Source organism: Protopterus annectens, chromosome 9.part0, assembly GCF_019279795.1.
Source record: "Protopterus annectens isolate FY-2018-M chromosome 9.part0, PAN1.0, whole genome shotgun sequence".
In the NCBI taxonomy this organism is placed as follows: Eukaryota; Metazoa; Chordata; order Ceratodontiformes; family Protopteridae; genus Protopterus; species Protopterus annectens.
In genome coordinates, this window is record NC_056743.1 from 173478454 (window position 1) to 173494214 (window position 15761).

The 15761-nt window shown below is 37.7% G+C and overlaps 1 protein-coding gene across 1 annotated transcript in view; it reads left to right on the top strand.

Annotated features, from left to right (window-relative positions):
- Nucleotides 1-1477: 1477 nt before the first annotated feature.
- The window catches only part of PPFIBP1 (PPFIA binding protein 1), a 2404664-nt gene continuing 2390380 nt past the window's right edge, over nucleotides 1478-15761 (top strand). The window contains exon 1 of the mRNA XM_044082713.1: nucleotides 1478-1678. The gene's annotated coding sequence lies outside the window, so the exon portion shown is untranslated. The remainder of the gene's footprint in view (nucleotides 1679-15761) is intronic.

The window sequence follows — 15761 nt, forward strand, 5'->3', positions numbered from 1 at the left end:
ATCAACTTTTCAAGTGAATTGTATTTTTAAACAACCGTAAATTTTTGGACTTTGTCTCCATTACTTTTGGCTTTGTACAGAATATTTGAGAGAAGTTGAGAGATATGAAAGAGAAGCATTAAGTGCGGTAGAATGTGGATAACTAGTTACCAAGAAACAAACTTTTTTCTAACTTAAAAAGCGAGTCCATTTAAGTGGCCCAGTGGTCCTTATCCCAATACATTCTGTGCTTCATAAAGAACAATTTGCCTATTTGTCATATTTTTTTACCTTTTAAATGCATTTACTTAAGTCTTGACTCTAATGACGTGCTCCTATAATCAACACAACAAGCTCAGCTAGGTTTGTTAAGATAAAGCAAACAAAGAATTTTCTATTTAACTTGTGACTGTTTAGAACGCAAACATGCATGGAATTCTTTTAAAGATCCCATGACACTAGATATAAATCAGTTGACAGAAGAACATGTCTGCTTGTGTCAGGCATGTACGAATGCAGTGAGGGAAAAAAAGGGTAACTGTGGCTTCCATTTCAATCTTATTAAACATCTTGCCACAAACAACGTATAATAGGAGGGAACAAAAATTACAGGCATCGCCTAAACAGGTGTAAAGAAACACAATTTGTAACATTTAGTACATTTAAGAATTACATCGCTTATATACAAATAACAAATGCAATTAATGTTTTTTCTCAAACCTATAGCTTTTTGCAATCTTTACCATAACGTTTTAAAATGTAAATGCATTCCACCAAATATAATAAATGTGAATCAAGTGTACGTTTGCAAGTAGGTCAACTATTGCACTTGCTACCATAAAACAATCTAGTATTTAAACGGGGAATATCAAGGGCGTCTTCAAAAGCAAATGAAAATTTATAACACAAAAGCAAGAAACTTCTCAAGCTACTGCTTAACATCACAACGGTCCCAGTGTAAGAAATGCAACCGTGTACAATGTCTGGCATATAGCTGTGTATATTGTTCATGTCTGGAGTGCCGTTCCCGTTCAACATCACAAATCTAAGAGACACAGAAAGATCTTACTTCAAATATTCTGAAACACATCGAGGTTTCAGTCTATGTTTGCAAAACAGCATAAATGTGATCGTGACTTTGCATGTGAAAATCAACTGTACACTAAACAACTACGTTGCAATTCGAACTTCGTGTAGTTTCTACCAGGTAGACGACAACAGTCCGCGTGCCTTAAAAGCTAAACATTTTACGCCCCCCATTTCATACAATTCACTGTACTTCTTGCTGTGTGGAAAAATATACATACTTCACTACAATTAAGCTCCACCCAGGTTTCCAAAAAAGAACCCAAGCGGTACAGTGTCTATATTCTGAATGTACGAACTCCCGATTCCCAAAATACGCCTTTTTTATTTGTTTGACGCTTGCGGGAACCAACCAATGAGTTAAATATTCAACCAATCCACAGGAACATTGGCTGAAAGGTGGATACTATCATCCTGGGTGGTGACGTAAACTGCCCGTTAGGTTATTTGGATTTCTGGTATGGCGTAGGAGACCCGGTACAGGAAAAGGAATTTAACAAGGGAATATTGTAAAATGATGTAAAAGGGAACTTTTTTTGTTGTTCGAAGTAATTCGCGACGTCGGAGTCTTGTTGTGACAGTTTTGCTGGGACTTTGGATTTCCGTTTTGCAGGTAGATTTATGTTTGGTAACTTTTGCTGCTGGTGTACTGCTGTGACTTGTACGGGGCGGGCAAGTAGTTGGTGATGCCGTGCAAATAAATCAAGAAGGGGGTGACAGTTTCAGTATAGTGTTTTACAGACTACCAAATACTTTATGATCTTGATACTTATTTGATAGTTGCTAGAATTAGAAGAAACTATTTAGGTGTTAACCAGCTTAGGAATTTCTGCTTTATGGTGGTATTTTGCCTTGCTTATTTCCGTAACGTGTTTGCTTTTTCTCAGTCCCAGCTGATGTGTCCCACCTCTTGGTTGCCTTTATGTTGAATAAACTTTTTCCAGCTATTCCATTTAAATAGTCTTGCATAATAGACCTGGCAAAGCAGTTTAACTCTTACGGACCTTACTGTACTTTTATTATAGTGGAATCATAACATATTTTGCAATATATTTTCTTAGCTTTCCTGAGTATTTTATTGTCTCACAGTCATGGAAGGTATGCTGTAGTTTGTAAAACTTTGTTCCTAGGTGCGTAACGTGGTAAAATTCTTGTTTTATATCAGTTGATTGTAATAGATGGTGGGTATAGATAGTGAAGCAGATTTTTGTATTTGTAGCAGTTTACTGTAAGAAGCCCTTCCGAACATTTGTCCCTGCTCAGCATGCCCACATTCTTACCCGATTAACTTGGAGTGATGAAGATTATATATTTAATACTTCGAGATTTATTTAGGTTAGCTGTTCTTAACCATAAGACGTTGTTCGCATGTATAGTCAATGGAAACTAACCAATGGGGAGAGGCAACTCATGAAAGTAAGGTTCACGTGTGCTTTCATTAATTTCGGTGGCATCTTTAATTATATATAATTCAGAAATATGGGTGTAAAGTAAGTTGACAGATGTTGATCGTGTAGTGAACAATGGAGGGCAGAATAAGTTTTACTTCAACTTGTCTGAAAAAATGTGAACTGTGGTGAGGTGGTTTTATAATAATTTGGTCGCGATGTAGGTGTATGGAATCTGTTTCTGAAATGTTTGTTAATTGTAAAAGATGCATGTGTTTTTCCGTTGTACTTGAGTACTTTTTAGATGTAGGTAAGTATCCTTTGTACTTCTAGATATAGATGCTTTTATTCTTTGCATTGTAATACTTCAAAATTGTTATCAGTAAGTTTATGTATATTGCTTAAAGTATGAACCTAAGTCACTTGATTGGAATAGGCACTTTATTTGCAGTAGTAATAACTTAAAATCTATAAGATAAGTATGTGGCTATTTTGGATTTAAACATTCAGTCTCTTGCATAACCTCAACAAACATGTCTTACAATATTATTGCTAGATTTGCCACTGGCACTCCATTGTCTTAATCTAAAGCGGCTAGGATGGCTAGAGCTACAAAATCACCTTCAATTTCACCAGCTTACCTCTAACCCGTAAAAGCCGAAAGAAAAACAACTACTGCCCATAAGACCCTTTACCAGCCTACCAATACTCTCTAGCCTCATTACCCCTTACAAAAATCTTAAACTTACGCTCATCAAATAAACTACTTGTCTGTACAATTAAGTCCAACAACTTGGCAGGAGACTCTCTGGTCTCTAACACTGTTGGGCAAAACTGGGATCTACTTCCCACTGAACGTTTATCACTGTCTTCAATAACACTTTTCAAATATAAACTGAAACTATACCATAGAACACATTGGTTATGCCCCTATACTAACCCTGACTAGCTCACCATCTTTTTATTACCAGTTACTACTCTCCTTTTACTCTTCTGTACTAACTCCAGTCTTCTCCTTAAGTAACCAAAGAGACCATGATCTTGTAAGTTAATCTAATGTATATAGAAACATCATTCTAATGCATACCATTTTTTTTTGTGTCATGTTAAGATTAAGAATGGTATTTTACTAAGATCATCTGTTATATTATTGTACTGTACCAACATTTTTTGTAATTGTATGTGTTTGGAGCTTATCTCCCCGGGCCTCTACCGAAAATGGACATGTATGCAGTTAGAGTAGCCTGGTCAACAAATGTAAATAAATAAATAAAATGTGATGTGGCATTTGGTACCGCCAGCTGGCACAGAAGACTAATCCTGTAGTCTGCTTTCTCTGGTCCATAGGATCATAGGAGGTTACTAGGCTATTGGCCCTGATACCCTTATAAGCCTAGTCAGGAGGTTAGCCCATGTTTAGACAAGTCAGCACCCAAAGCTCTTGTCCAGCAGGGACACAGGTGGAATCTCAGAGGTGTATTTTCTGTTTCCCAGGTTGTGCATAAAAAGGGATAATGAGGTACTCTGCTTGAGATGCAGAGCGAGTCTGTTCCACAGATGAGGGGAGGCTCTGGGACACAAATCTGTCCCACCAACAAGTCCTATTGATGTCACAGACCAGGTTGAGGTCCCAGGTGTGGGTTACTTGAGTGGAGCTTGACTTGCGGATATGCAGCAGTCCCATTAAGGCTGGGTTTGAGATTGCTTTGTATGCCAGACAGAGGTCACCTCTGAGGAGTCTATATGAAACTGAGTAGAGGAACAGGGCTTTTAGCCTATCTGTGTAGGGTAAATATTTGAGGCCCTGGATTCGCCTGATGAGGAATCTCTGTGGTCTCTCCAGCTGCTGTATCTAATTTGCGAGGTACATGCTGAAGGGGACGTTGTACTCCTTAATTGGCCTTATAAGGGAAGAATACAGGGATGTTATGACCTCCTTCTCCCTGGATGAGATACCCTTACTTATGAGGTGGGCCATGTAGAAAGCTTTCCTTACAACAGAAGCAATATGGTGGTCGAAAGTCAGGTTGCTGTCAACCTGGGTGCCCAAATCCCTCACAACTGTGTGCTTAGGATGTTATTAATGTAATAATATGTGGGGACGTCACTCTTCCCAAAGAGGATGCTGATGCATTTTTTAGCATTTAGCTTCAGGCCACGTTTCTGGCAATAGTCATTTGTTTTGTTTGGGTGAGACCCTCATGGAGGACGTCCACATCACTTGGAGAATTGATGACAACACCCAGCTGGCAGTCATTTGCAAAACTATCAAACACAAATCCCCTGAATCTAGATAGAGTATCCAACGATAAATGTATAATGTTCCAAAAAAGCAGCAACTCATTGGAATACACACTGCAAAACAACACTTTTTAATAAAAAATAGTAAAAATATAAAATGTGAGCGCTTTCACAGAGTCCTCACTGCTTCCTCAGGCATACTACAGTAACTGCTGCTCTTGTTTAAATAGTGATACATCTAGGTCACATTCAATCAGCTGACAGTATCTTGATTGAATAAATAAAAGTTTAAAAGGCATACACTGTATAAACACTATGTAATCAATCAAATCATATAAATAATGGGCTAAAAAAAAAAAAAAAAAAAAAAAAAAAAGCATGCTCTGTAGAATTAGATAGTAATAAAACTGTGAAATATATGTATAAATATTAAAAGATGTCACCAAACATAATAATCAATGTTTCAAAGCCCTGAGTCCAGGTGGTCTGTCAGTCTGAAATCTAATTAATTATCCATTCTTGTTCTGAGGCTTCGGTCTTGTTGTTCATGTTCCCACCTCTTTTATTATCTTGTATAATGTGTAACACTCGAAATTTGAAAATTTGAAGGTGTGTGTGGCTCCCTCCTTTATAACATGCATCGTTAATGCACTTGCCTTTTTTTTTTTTTTTTTAATGTCTCTTATATGTTCTAGGACTCTGTCTTTGAGCAGCTGATTAGTTTTGCCTACATAGTAGGCTGGGCATTTTGTACAGAGTAAAATAAAGTACAGAGACCAAAGTATGCAACATTCTTACTGTGACAGTCTGTATGAAAGCATGTACCCATGCTGAACTTTCTAGTCGGGTGTGTATACTGCCCCCCTCCAAATATGAAGGGGCAGGCTGTACACCTTCTACACGGATAGGTACCTAGGCTATCCGACCTTGTATAGTGGTCTCCATCTAACTTCTTATAGCACAACTGTCTTTTTAATGACATGTTGTTTTTTAAAGGTAAACAATGGTGTAGCCCCTACAACACCTAGTTCATCCACATTTAACAATATGCACCAATTATTTTTAATTACATCACAGACTGTACTGATATTACTTGCAAATGTTAATGGAAAACGTAATACACCATTCTCTGGATTCCTGGTTACTGTGATACTGGTGGCATAGTTACTTTGGTTATCCTGGTTGGTTCTCGTCCTGTCATAATAGGGCTTGTACCTCTCTCTTCTCTCATTCCAAGCCACTTTAATTTGTTTGTCTATATCTCTGCTAAATTCATGTTTTAACAGGGTAAGTGCCTGGGACAAACTATCATCATCATTATATAGCCTCGTGCATCTAACTATCTGTCCTTTGATCACATTGGTTTTAGTGTAGTTAGGATGGGTACTACTACTATGTAGAACATTATTCTTTCTAATGGGTTTCCTGTACATGGAGGTATGAATGTAATTGAGTGCGTTTACATCTAAAAACTCTGTTTCTGTATTTGAGTATTTGTATGTGAAATTCAAAAAGGGAGTAATGGTATTGATGAAATTTAAAAATTGCTGCAAATTGTCTTTGTGTTTCCTGCCTAGAGAGTAGACTTGGTGAATATTTTAAAAGAACTGAAGCTATTTGGCAGGACACTGACTTTAAAAACTATTTTTCAAGGTGCATCCAATGAATATAATGTTTTTTTAAAAAAAATAGTACTTTTGTTCCTCCCAGTAGTTCTGGGATTGATTTATTCATTGATGTGTGTGAAAGACAACTAAGGAATGTGCTTAGTAATGAAGCTACCAATGTTTTTTATAACATTAATTTATTGAAAGGGGATATAAAGCCAGAGATATAGACAAATTAAAGTGGCTTGGAATGAGAGAAGAGAGAGGTACAAGCCCTATTATGACAGGACGAGAACCAACCAGGATAACCAAAGTAACTATGCCACCAGTACCACAGTAACCAGGAATCTAGAGAATGATGTATTATGTATTCCATTAACATTTGCAAGTAATACCAGTACAGTCTGTTATATAATTAAAAATAATTGGGGCATATTGTTAAATGTGGATGAACTAGAAAGTGTTGTAGGGGCTACACCATTGTTTACCTTTAAAAAACAACATGTCATTAAAAAGACAGTTGTGCTATAAGAAGTTAGCTGGAGACCACTATAAAAGGTCTGATAGGCTAGGTACCTATCCGTGTAGAAGGTGTACAGCCTGCCCCTTCATATTTGGAGGGGGCAGTATACACACCCGGCCAGAAAGCTCAGCATTGATGCACACTTTTATATACAGATTGTCATAGTAAGAATGTTGTATACTTTGGTCTCTGTACAAAATGCCCAGCCTACTATGTAGGCAAAATTAATTAGCTACTCAAAGATAAGAGTCCTAGAATATGTAAGAGACATTAAAAATAAGAGAGACAAGTGCGTTAGTGCTGCATGTTATAAAGGAGGGAGACACACACACACACACACACACACACACACACACACACACCTTCAAATTTCTAGTGTTACACATTATACAAGAAAATAAAAGAGGTGGGAACATGAACAACAAGACCGAAGCCTCAGAACAAGAATGGATAATTTAATTTCAGGCTGACAGACCACCTGGACTAAATAGTAAGGTTTCACTGAAACCTTTTCTCAGGAACAGGGCTTTGAAACATTGATTATTATGTTTGGTCACATCTTTTAGTATTTATACATATATTTCACAGTTTCATTACTATCTAATTCTACAGAGCATGCTTTTATAGTTTTTTACACACCATTTTAGCCCATTATTTATATGATTTGATTGTTTACATAGTGTTTATACAGTGTATGCCTTTTAAACTTTTATTTATTCAATCAAGATATTGTCAGCTGATTGGATATGACCTAGATGTATCACTATTTAAACAAGAGCAGCAGTTACTGTAGTATGTCTGAGGAAGCAGCGAGGACTCTCTGAAAGCGCTCGCATGTTTTATAGTTTTACTGTTTTTTATTAAAGTGTTGTTTTGCCGTGTGTATTCCAACGAGTTGCTGGCTTTTTTGGAACATCTGCAAACTTGGTCAGCCATAGCCCACTGGTTTTGGCCTGCACCTCAGAAAAGTATATCCCAAATAACATAGGCCATAAGACTGATCCCTGAGGTATGCCGCTTGTTAAGAGTCCTTTGCTTGAGGTGCTTTCCCTGTTTTGATTAGGTGAGTTCTATCAGTGACCCAGTTTGCTACCCATCTGGTAACATATGGATTGATGCCTAGTTGAGAGAGTATCTATTATGCCCAATTGGGGAATAGTGTTGACGGCTTTGGCCAGGTCAAGGAAGGCAGTGTGCACAGTCTTCCCTGTGTCCATGCCTTTAGTGAGTTAATGGACATGACCCCCCCTCCCCCCTTAACAAAGCCAAACTGTATGGGGTTGAGTGTTTGGAGGTTGCCACTGTTCCTGTTAATGAAGTCCAAGGTAATCCATTCCGTGGCCTTGCAGATCAGGCTAGTTAGGCTGATGCTTCTATAATTTCCCAGATTGGTGGACGCTCCACCTTTGTGTAAAGGGATGACAGTGGCTGTCCTCCACTCGGCTGGGACAAAGCCGGTACTTGGGCTTTGGTTGAATAGGGTGGCTAATGGTGTTGCAAGTTCATGCCTGAGTTCATGTAGGATGCAGCCTGGGATGTTATCTGGTCCTGTGGATCCTGTATGTTTTTGCCTTTGTGAGGACAGTGATGGCCTGTTTCCTAGAGATAAGGGGAGGGGGCAGGTACTGGGGATGTCCAGATTTACTAATGGGGGGGCAGAGGGGTGACATTTTCATTGACTCTGTCAGCCAGTAGGTTGGCTATATCTACAGCATTTGTGGTCTCTTTGACTACCAGTTCTGAATAGATGTGGGTGTTTCCTTTGAGACTGCGTGCATATGTGGAGAAGGCCTTATGACTGTCTCTAGTAGATGTGGTCAGTTTGGCCTCTAAGTTGGGTTTAGAGGATTTCACTAGTGCTCTTTATTTGCTTGTTCAGGCTAAGGAGAGAGTGCTTCCAATTGGGCACCTGCTCCTTGGACAGCAATTTTGGAGCAAACTGCATAGGAAAAATGGGAATTGTGGGAACAGTATATGCAGAGCAGGAACAAGGTTTAAGAGGCAGGATTTGAATGAGTCATATAATGCTTACCTAACAATGAATAGATGCTTTATAAGTGCTATATAATGTTTGCAGCTGAAGTGGTTATCATTTTGTATTTTTTTCATTTATATAAATGTAAGATTATTAAATTTTCACATATGACGAAAACAAAGATGTTTAGAAGGGGAAAAAGGGATATAGCAGCTGGCCAGCTTTCAAAGCTTCAAGGCAACTTCCACTTGCCCAAACTGTCAAACAGCTTGAGCTGAGCTGACTAAGATAGGTTTGGTCGTGATGCTGTTCAGAGTTTTCCTTCTTTCCAAAAGAGAGAGAGGCTAAGCGCTCCCCCCCCACACACACACACACACGGGGGGGGGAGTTGTCATTCGAATATCTACTGCTGTGGTAAGTACTATGTTCTTAGCTATGGTAATCTACCCATATAACTATATTTGGGAGGAAGAAGGAGAAAGGTCCAGGAGCCCCAAATGGTCTTGGCAAAGCATGATCATCATGATCTAGACAGGGAATTCAGCTTCTAGTGCTTTGGTTAACGTATGTACAGAGGACCAAGTAGCAACGTCTAGAGCACTTATAGAATCCAACCCATTCCTAAAAGCCATAGAAGAAGTCAAAGTTCTTGTAGAGTGGGACTTGACCCTCCTTGGAATAGGTCTGTCATGGTGAGTATAACGAGGTAATAGCCTGAGACAAGCATTTGGAAGTGGTCTGTTTTGACACTAGTGGTCTTTCCTTCTTATCTTCACAAGAAATGAATTGATCTGAAACATTTAGTTCTGTCAAGATGGTACTTGAGTTGTATGTGGGCATCCAAGGCATTAAGTATCCTTTCTCCTTTATTTTTAGGTTTAGGAAAGAAAACTGGGAGACAAATAGCTTGTCTTAATGTAAATTGTGATACCACTTTGTCTAGTGTTACCAGGACACTTTGAAAGAAGAAGAAGAGGCAACAGGTTGTGAAGCATTATGTTCCTTGATTTAATGCTGCCATTAGATTTAAGGATAGATCCAATGCATTAGGTAAACACAGCTTGTCATGTTCTACCTTTGTTAAGTTTAAGTTTTTAGTACTTGAACAAGTACAATTTTTTTTTGGTGATGCTAATGGGTTATTACAAGTGTTGGAGCTGAAGTGGCAGCTTCATTTGGAAGCTGATTACCACCCTGGCTTGAATGAATCTTTGAATTTGAAATGTGCTTTAAAGTGGATGCAGTAAGTAAAATATATTGCTTTCACTTCAGCTCATGTTTTATGCATTATTGTAAATACTAACTTTGGACTCATTGGTCACTGTTACATTACATTATGTCAGTCCCTGGTAGGGAAGGCAGTCTTTAGCTTGTAGTCCAAATGTCCTCTTTGCCTCATCTCACTCACTTTCCCCCTCTAGTTATTTGCTCCCAATACCTTGGTGAATTTATCAGTTTTCTCCAGTAAATTCCAGCCCCTTCTTGCCCCTCTGGTACTTGTAGCCATCCCTACAGGCAAAATCTTTGTTCTCCGTTCTCATTGTGTCTTAATTCTTGGAATACTTTCTGCGACTTCATGAATATGATCTGTGTAGGCGCAATTTATTCTGTGTAAGGATCTGTATCGAAAATCCGACACTTTTATTTTGTGACCCCCCATCATCAACCCTTTCTTTATACTCCTAATTTTTTTATTTTATCATGTCCCCTTAAATGTGGGTTTTACTGAACCAGTTTGTGTGTGGGTACATAATCTACAGCTGTAGTCTGTTTTATTGTTAAGTGGCATTTCTTTTCAGGATACAACATTATCAGAGAAGAATCCTCCCACTAAAATCCCAGCTTACTCTGCAAATGCTTTTTCTGCATTGAGACCAACAGCTGCATTTTCCTACTCTCTGGATTGTCCTTGTTCTGTTAATGTTGTCAGGTGTTTGTCTCCCCTCCACAAAACCACATTCATCTATACCTTTCAATTTTTGGCAACACCTTTGGCGTTCTTTTAGCTGGTATGGACATAAAACACTTTGTAATCGTGGTTTAAAATTGAAATGGGTCTGCCTGAAGCTAGGTTTGATGGGTCTTTCCCATCCTTGGGTAATACAATCATCACAGTTTTCTTCCAAGATGTTGGGTTTCCCCTCCTTTTAAACGGGTCTTTATCACAACGTTGAACTTACAAAAGTTCGATCGTTATAATATTGAACCCTAAACTCTGAAAACCAAAAACACAGAACAGCGATATTTTTAATTTTTTTTGTTTTGTTTTCCCAAGGGAAAAAAATCGCTGTTACATCACAAAAAAAATTAACCTTAAAGTGGGGGCTGTGTCCCCCACACCCCCCCCTACTTAAATATGCCAACTCTGAGATCGCACCACAGTGGAGGAAATAGCAAAACCCCAAAAACGGCTCCCCGATTTTTTTTTTTTTTTTTTTTTTCCCCTGGGGAAAAAAAATCAATGTGCCGTAGCTTTGCTATTTTCAACTTTTGGACTTTAGGGTTTGATATTACAACGTTCAAACTTGTTTTAGTTTGATGTTGTAATATAGACCCCTTTTAAACTACTGTTGAACAAAATCTTCAGATCCTTATATTCTTCCCTTTTGTCAAATTTCCTCAGGAATTCCATTTTTTCCTTCAGACTTTCCTGAAGATTGATTATAAATTGCCTTGTTTAATCTCATCCCCTCATATCTTAATGGTTAGTTATTGACCCTTATCTGACTCTTAACTTTGGCATAATTAAGTCCTCTGTAAATATTTCGATTTGTCCTCATATTTCTTATTTCCATTTCTTTCTGTTTATACAAATTTTCATAAAATTTCCAAATTATCTTTAAAACTTTTACATGTTGTTTTTCTTGTTATAATATCCCTAAATTTGGAGATGACCTTTCTACGTTCTGCTGCTTAAATTGTGATACAATTTTGTGTGTTCTGGAGTGATCAAAAATAGATGCTTAACAGGAATCTTTCTAAATTCATGCAGATTATCCAGCTGTTCCTGCTTTGTCTTTAGCCCTTTACATTTGTGCCTCTTGTTGTGAGAGTCGCCTTATTCTGCAGTACTTTTAACATTTGTCAGGACCTTTAAGCAATTTCCATTACTTCTGAAACATATTTCTCTCTCTTATTTCTACCCTGTTTTAAAACTCCATTTTCATTTTGTCAAACTCACTAGCTGTAACTTCTGAAGATTTTTCTATCTTCCATAGTAACTCTTGAATAATTTCCACCACGCAGTCCTTGAATTCCTCTGGTTAACAGGTGGAAAAGCACCAGTGTCACATTTTTACTTCATTACCCTACATTTTTTATCATGGTGTTTATTGGTACATGATCTGCAATAATTGGATGTGTGCTGAAGCTTTCAATTAAATGCAGATATTCCTGTTCCCCTAGGTTATTGTACCTTGGGGAATAATTAATAAATTCTGCCACAGAGTTTCTACTACTGAATTCATATCTTCCTTACCAGATATTTTCATAAATTTATTTGGAAATTTGCCCTATTGTTATATATTCCCTTCTATGTCCCCTGATACATTCTCACTATTGCAAATCAAGTTCCAGTCCCCACCTATACATTTATTGCTGAAGGGTGATTTTCTCCCAAATTTTCTTAAGCTGTATAATCCATTTTTGATTGAATATAAGTACAGGGCAGAGTAGTTCTCTTCCTTTGGCAGTAGCCCATGACTACCATGGATCTAACATTATTGTCTTTTTCCATATTCTGTCACAATTGGGAACCCCTCTAGCAATTGGTATAATTACTCCCCTTTTCCTTTGTCCCTGATATTCTGTTGAATTTCTGTTTCAAAAGCCTTTCTTTGTCAAAGTCTCATATTAATTTCTTTCCAAACAAATCTCCTACAGCATTGCTGTTTGTGCTTTGCATTTATAGGTTCATAGGCCAAGTACTAGGCTGGCTGCGCTTGCCGGCCAGTTTAAGCCTATGACAGTTTCCCTTTTTGTGCTGGAAATAACCTATCCCATTTGGTTATAGATTGGCCTTGCCCATAATATAATTCAGTACTAGCGTAGGCTAGTATTTTGCTATCTTTAAATAAAACTAAATTGACACTGTTCTGTTTAAATGCATTAAAGTATTACTGCTGCTACATATCTCATATTTTCTTCCCATAATTTCAAACGTATTCAGCTACGTGCCATTATACCTTTAAGTTTTCCATTTCTCTTATCAAAGAATTCTCAGAAGTCTCTATTAATTGCTTGCACCTGCATGCAGATCATCTCCATGGAATAGTACTCAGCAATGAATATTTGTAAATTTCACTTGGAACAGAATGCACAGTTGCCTTCAGCTGAAGACTTGTTTCTTCAAATTTTTTAGGTTTCCATTACCATGATGGGAATGAACCCCATTCCTAAGGCAAAGTACGATTAAAGTTCATGGAATTAGTATTGTTTTACTCTGTCAGCCAAAAGTGCTCTTAACAGCACCCGCAGTGTGCCCAATAATGACTCCTCCTGTAATTCGTACAGAGTTATATGTATTGGTAGCATATCAAAATATGATTGTAGACTCTCTTTTTTTTTTTTTTGTTTTAAGACCCATTGCTCCTATTACCATTGGGACTATCTAGGTATCTTTCTTCCGTATTGCTCTCGTTTCTGCTTGCAAATCCTGATAATTTATGACTTTGTGTCTGTGCGCAGGGCACTATAGTCACTGGGAGTGGCAATTTCAATGATCAGTGTTACTTTTGTCTTCTTTTCTTGGACTACATATGGTTTTCTGGCATTTACCTTTTGAACAGTTGGTAATGGATGATCCCATGTGATGTAGACTTCATCATTTTCTATGATGCTTTGCGGCTCATGTTTATTCTTGGCTTCTTGACGCCCACTGAATATTTGCTAATTACGAAATAAAACAAGCCTATATCTTTGCAGCTGTAGGAAACCTAGCATTATACATTCATCATTTTGTCTTATGTGCCTTCTTGCTTTCAAAAACACTTGTTTGTAGTCAAAGGCAAAGGCATTAATCTAGACATTCAGTCTTGAAAAATAAGAGAAAATATCTTAATTCTACATATCATCAGTGCATTTTATGTCCCACCCAATCACAGCATATTGACATTAAACCTGCTTTTGTCAAGCTTCTGTTCTACTATAAAGCCTTTATTTCTTACAACTAAAAAGGTACTTTAATGTCTTTGATACATACATCAGTCACTGAAGGCTCTTTCCCATATTTAAAACACCCATAACTACCAACTAAATAACTGCTTTGCTATATGTAATATACAGTTTGTATTATGAAATTTTTTATATAAATATTAAGAAAAAATGTTTTACTGAGAATTACTTTCCCACTTTTTGTCCTACTAAATATTAATGACGTAAAGTGGGGTATGTGCTTTACAGTCCACCCACAATTTTAACAAAGTCAACAAAAGTCCAGAATTTTTCAGCCACTTTTTCTTGCAAAGCCATCTTTCGCAAATGTGATCGATGGTTTATTGTCGGTCATTTATTCAGTAATTTCAGTGTTGCTGGTCTTCCTAATCATTCCCAGCACCAGACTCTGGTTCAAGTCCAAGGTACTCTTACTACTCAACCCCTGTGCATTTTGTTTTGCCTTCCAAGGATTTTCCATTGGAAAAAATGGAAAAGGCTTCATTGGCAAAGTCTCTCTGAGCTTTGTCAGAAGAATGAAGAGAGTCCTCTTCTGCTTGCTGGATCACTTTTTATATTTGGATAAATTGTTTCTTCCTTAGCCTACTCTGCAACAAGAGCTGATTGATCCTTCTGGAAAAAAATACTCTGAAGACAGCTTGAATGTAAAAGCTTGAATTTCATACCTGCCTCTCAACGTTGTTGGTTCATACCTGCCTCTCAACGTTGTTGGTACTAGACTATCGGCCCTAGGGCCTATACAAGCCTAGCCATAACAATTCCCTGGCTGTTGCTTCCCACATAGGTTCATAGGCTGGTAATATTTCCCACATAGGTTCATAGGTTGGATACATTTGCTTCTTTTCTGTCTGGTGTACAGTTAATCATTTTCTACAAATTGTGCTTCTAGCTTTTAATACTTTGTCCTTCTGCCACAGGTTTGTCAGGATCATCTCTTTCTCTGCTGGTATGATTGCATCTTTATTAATACAGGTCTTGGCTGCTTACATATGGCCAGGTTTGGAGCATATGTTCAGTGTCTCCTTTCAATTAAGTTCTGTAATGGAGCACCAGTCCACTTGCTTAATTGTGATTTCACAAAATTAATTGCCTGTCCCTTCCATTTTCTCTAATACAGCAGAAATTTTAAGTTTTTCACTGCGTGCTGTAACTTCTAACTTTTTTTTTTTTTTTTTTTGCAACTTCTTTTGAGTAGCCTCCTACTCAGCCAGATTTTTCTTCAGTTCCTCCCTCTCTTTTGAAGTGTTATCTGTTCATCTGAACAGCCAGTTAAGCCTTCTGTGTTTTTTCCAACCTTTTGTTGTTTGGGTTGATATTCCTTCACTGTTGCATTTTTTTTATTTTAATTACTTAATTGATGTTTTACTGGAAGCTGTCTCTTGAATCAAAGCTAAACCTTAAACTGCTTTTTGCTGAACAGCTGCAGTATCCTTCCCAATGCGTTCTCTTTACCCTTTCTGGTTACCTTTTCGTCCAGGTTTTCCAAATCTTTTCTTTGATGGCATCCAGGCAGTATACTTGTTAATCAGTAACTGAATTTTACCTGCAAAAACAGTTTCAGTGGCACTCCCCTTTCTCATTTCTGTTTTCATGCTGGGAGAGCTGAAGTTAAGGTGTTGATCTGTCTGCTGTTATCTTGAAGTCCAGAAACTGGATATCTTTCATAAAATCTTGTGGACCAAATGCCATTTGTTATCTGTCCTCAAAGGCTACCCCAATTTTTTTGTCTTGTTTACACATTTCATCTTATTCCTGCCATAAGTTTTGAAGGGTATCGAAGTGAAAGTTCA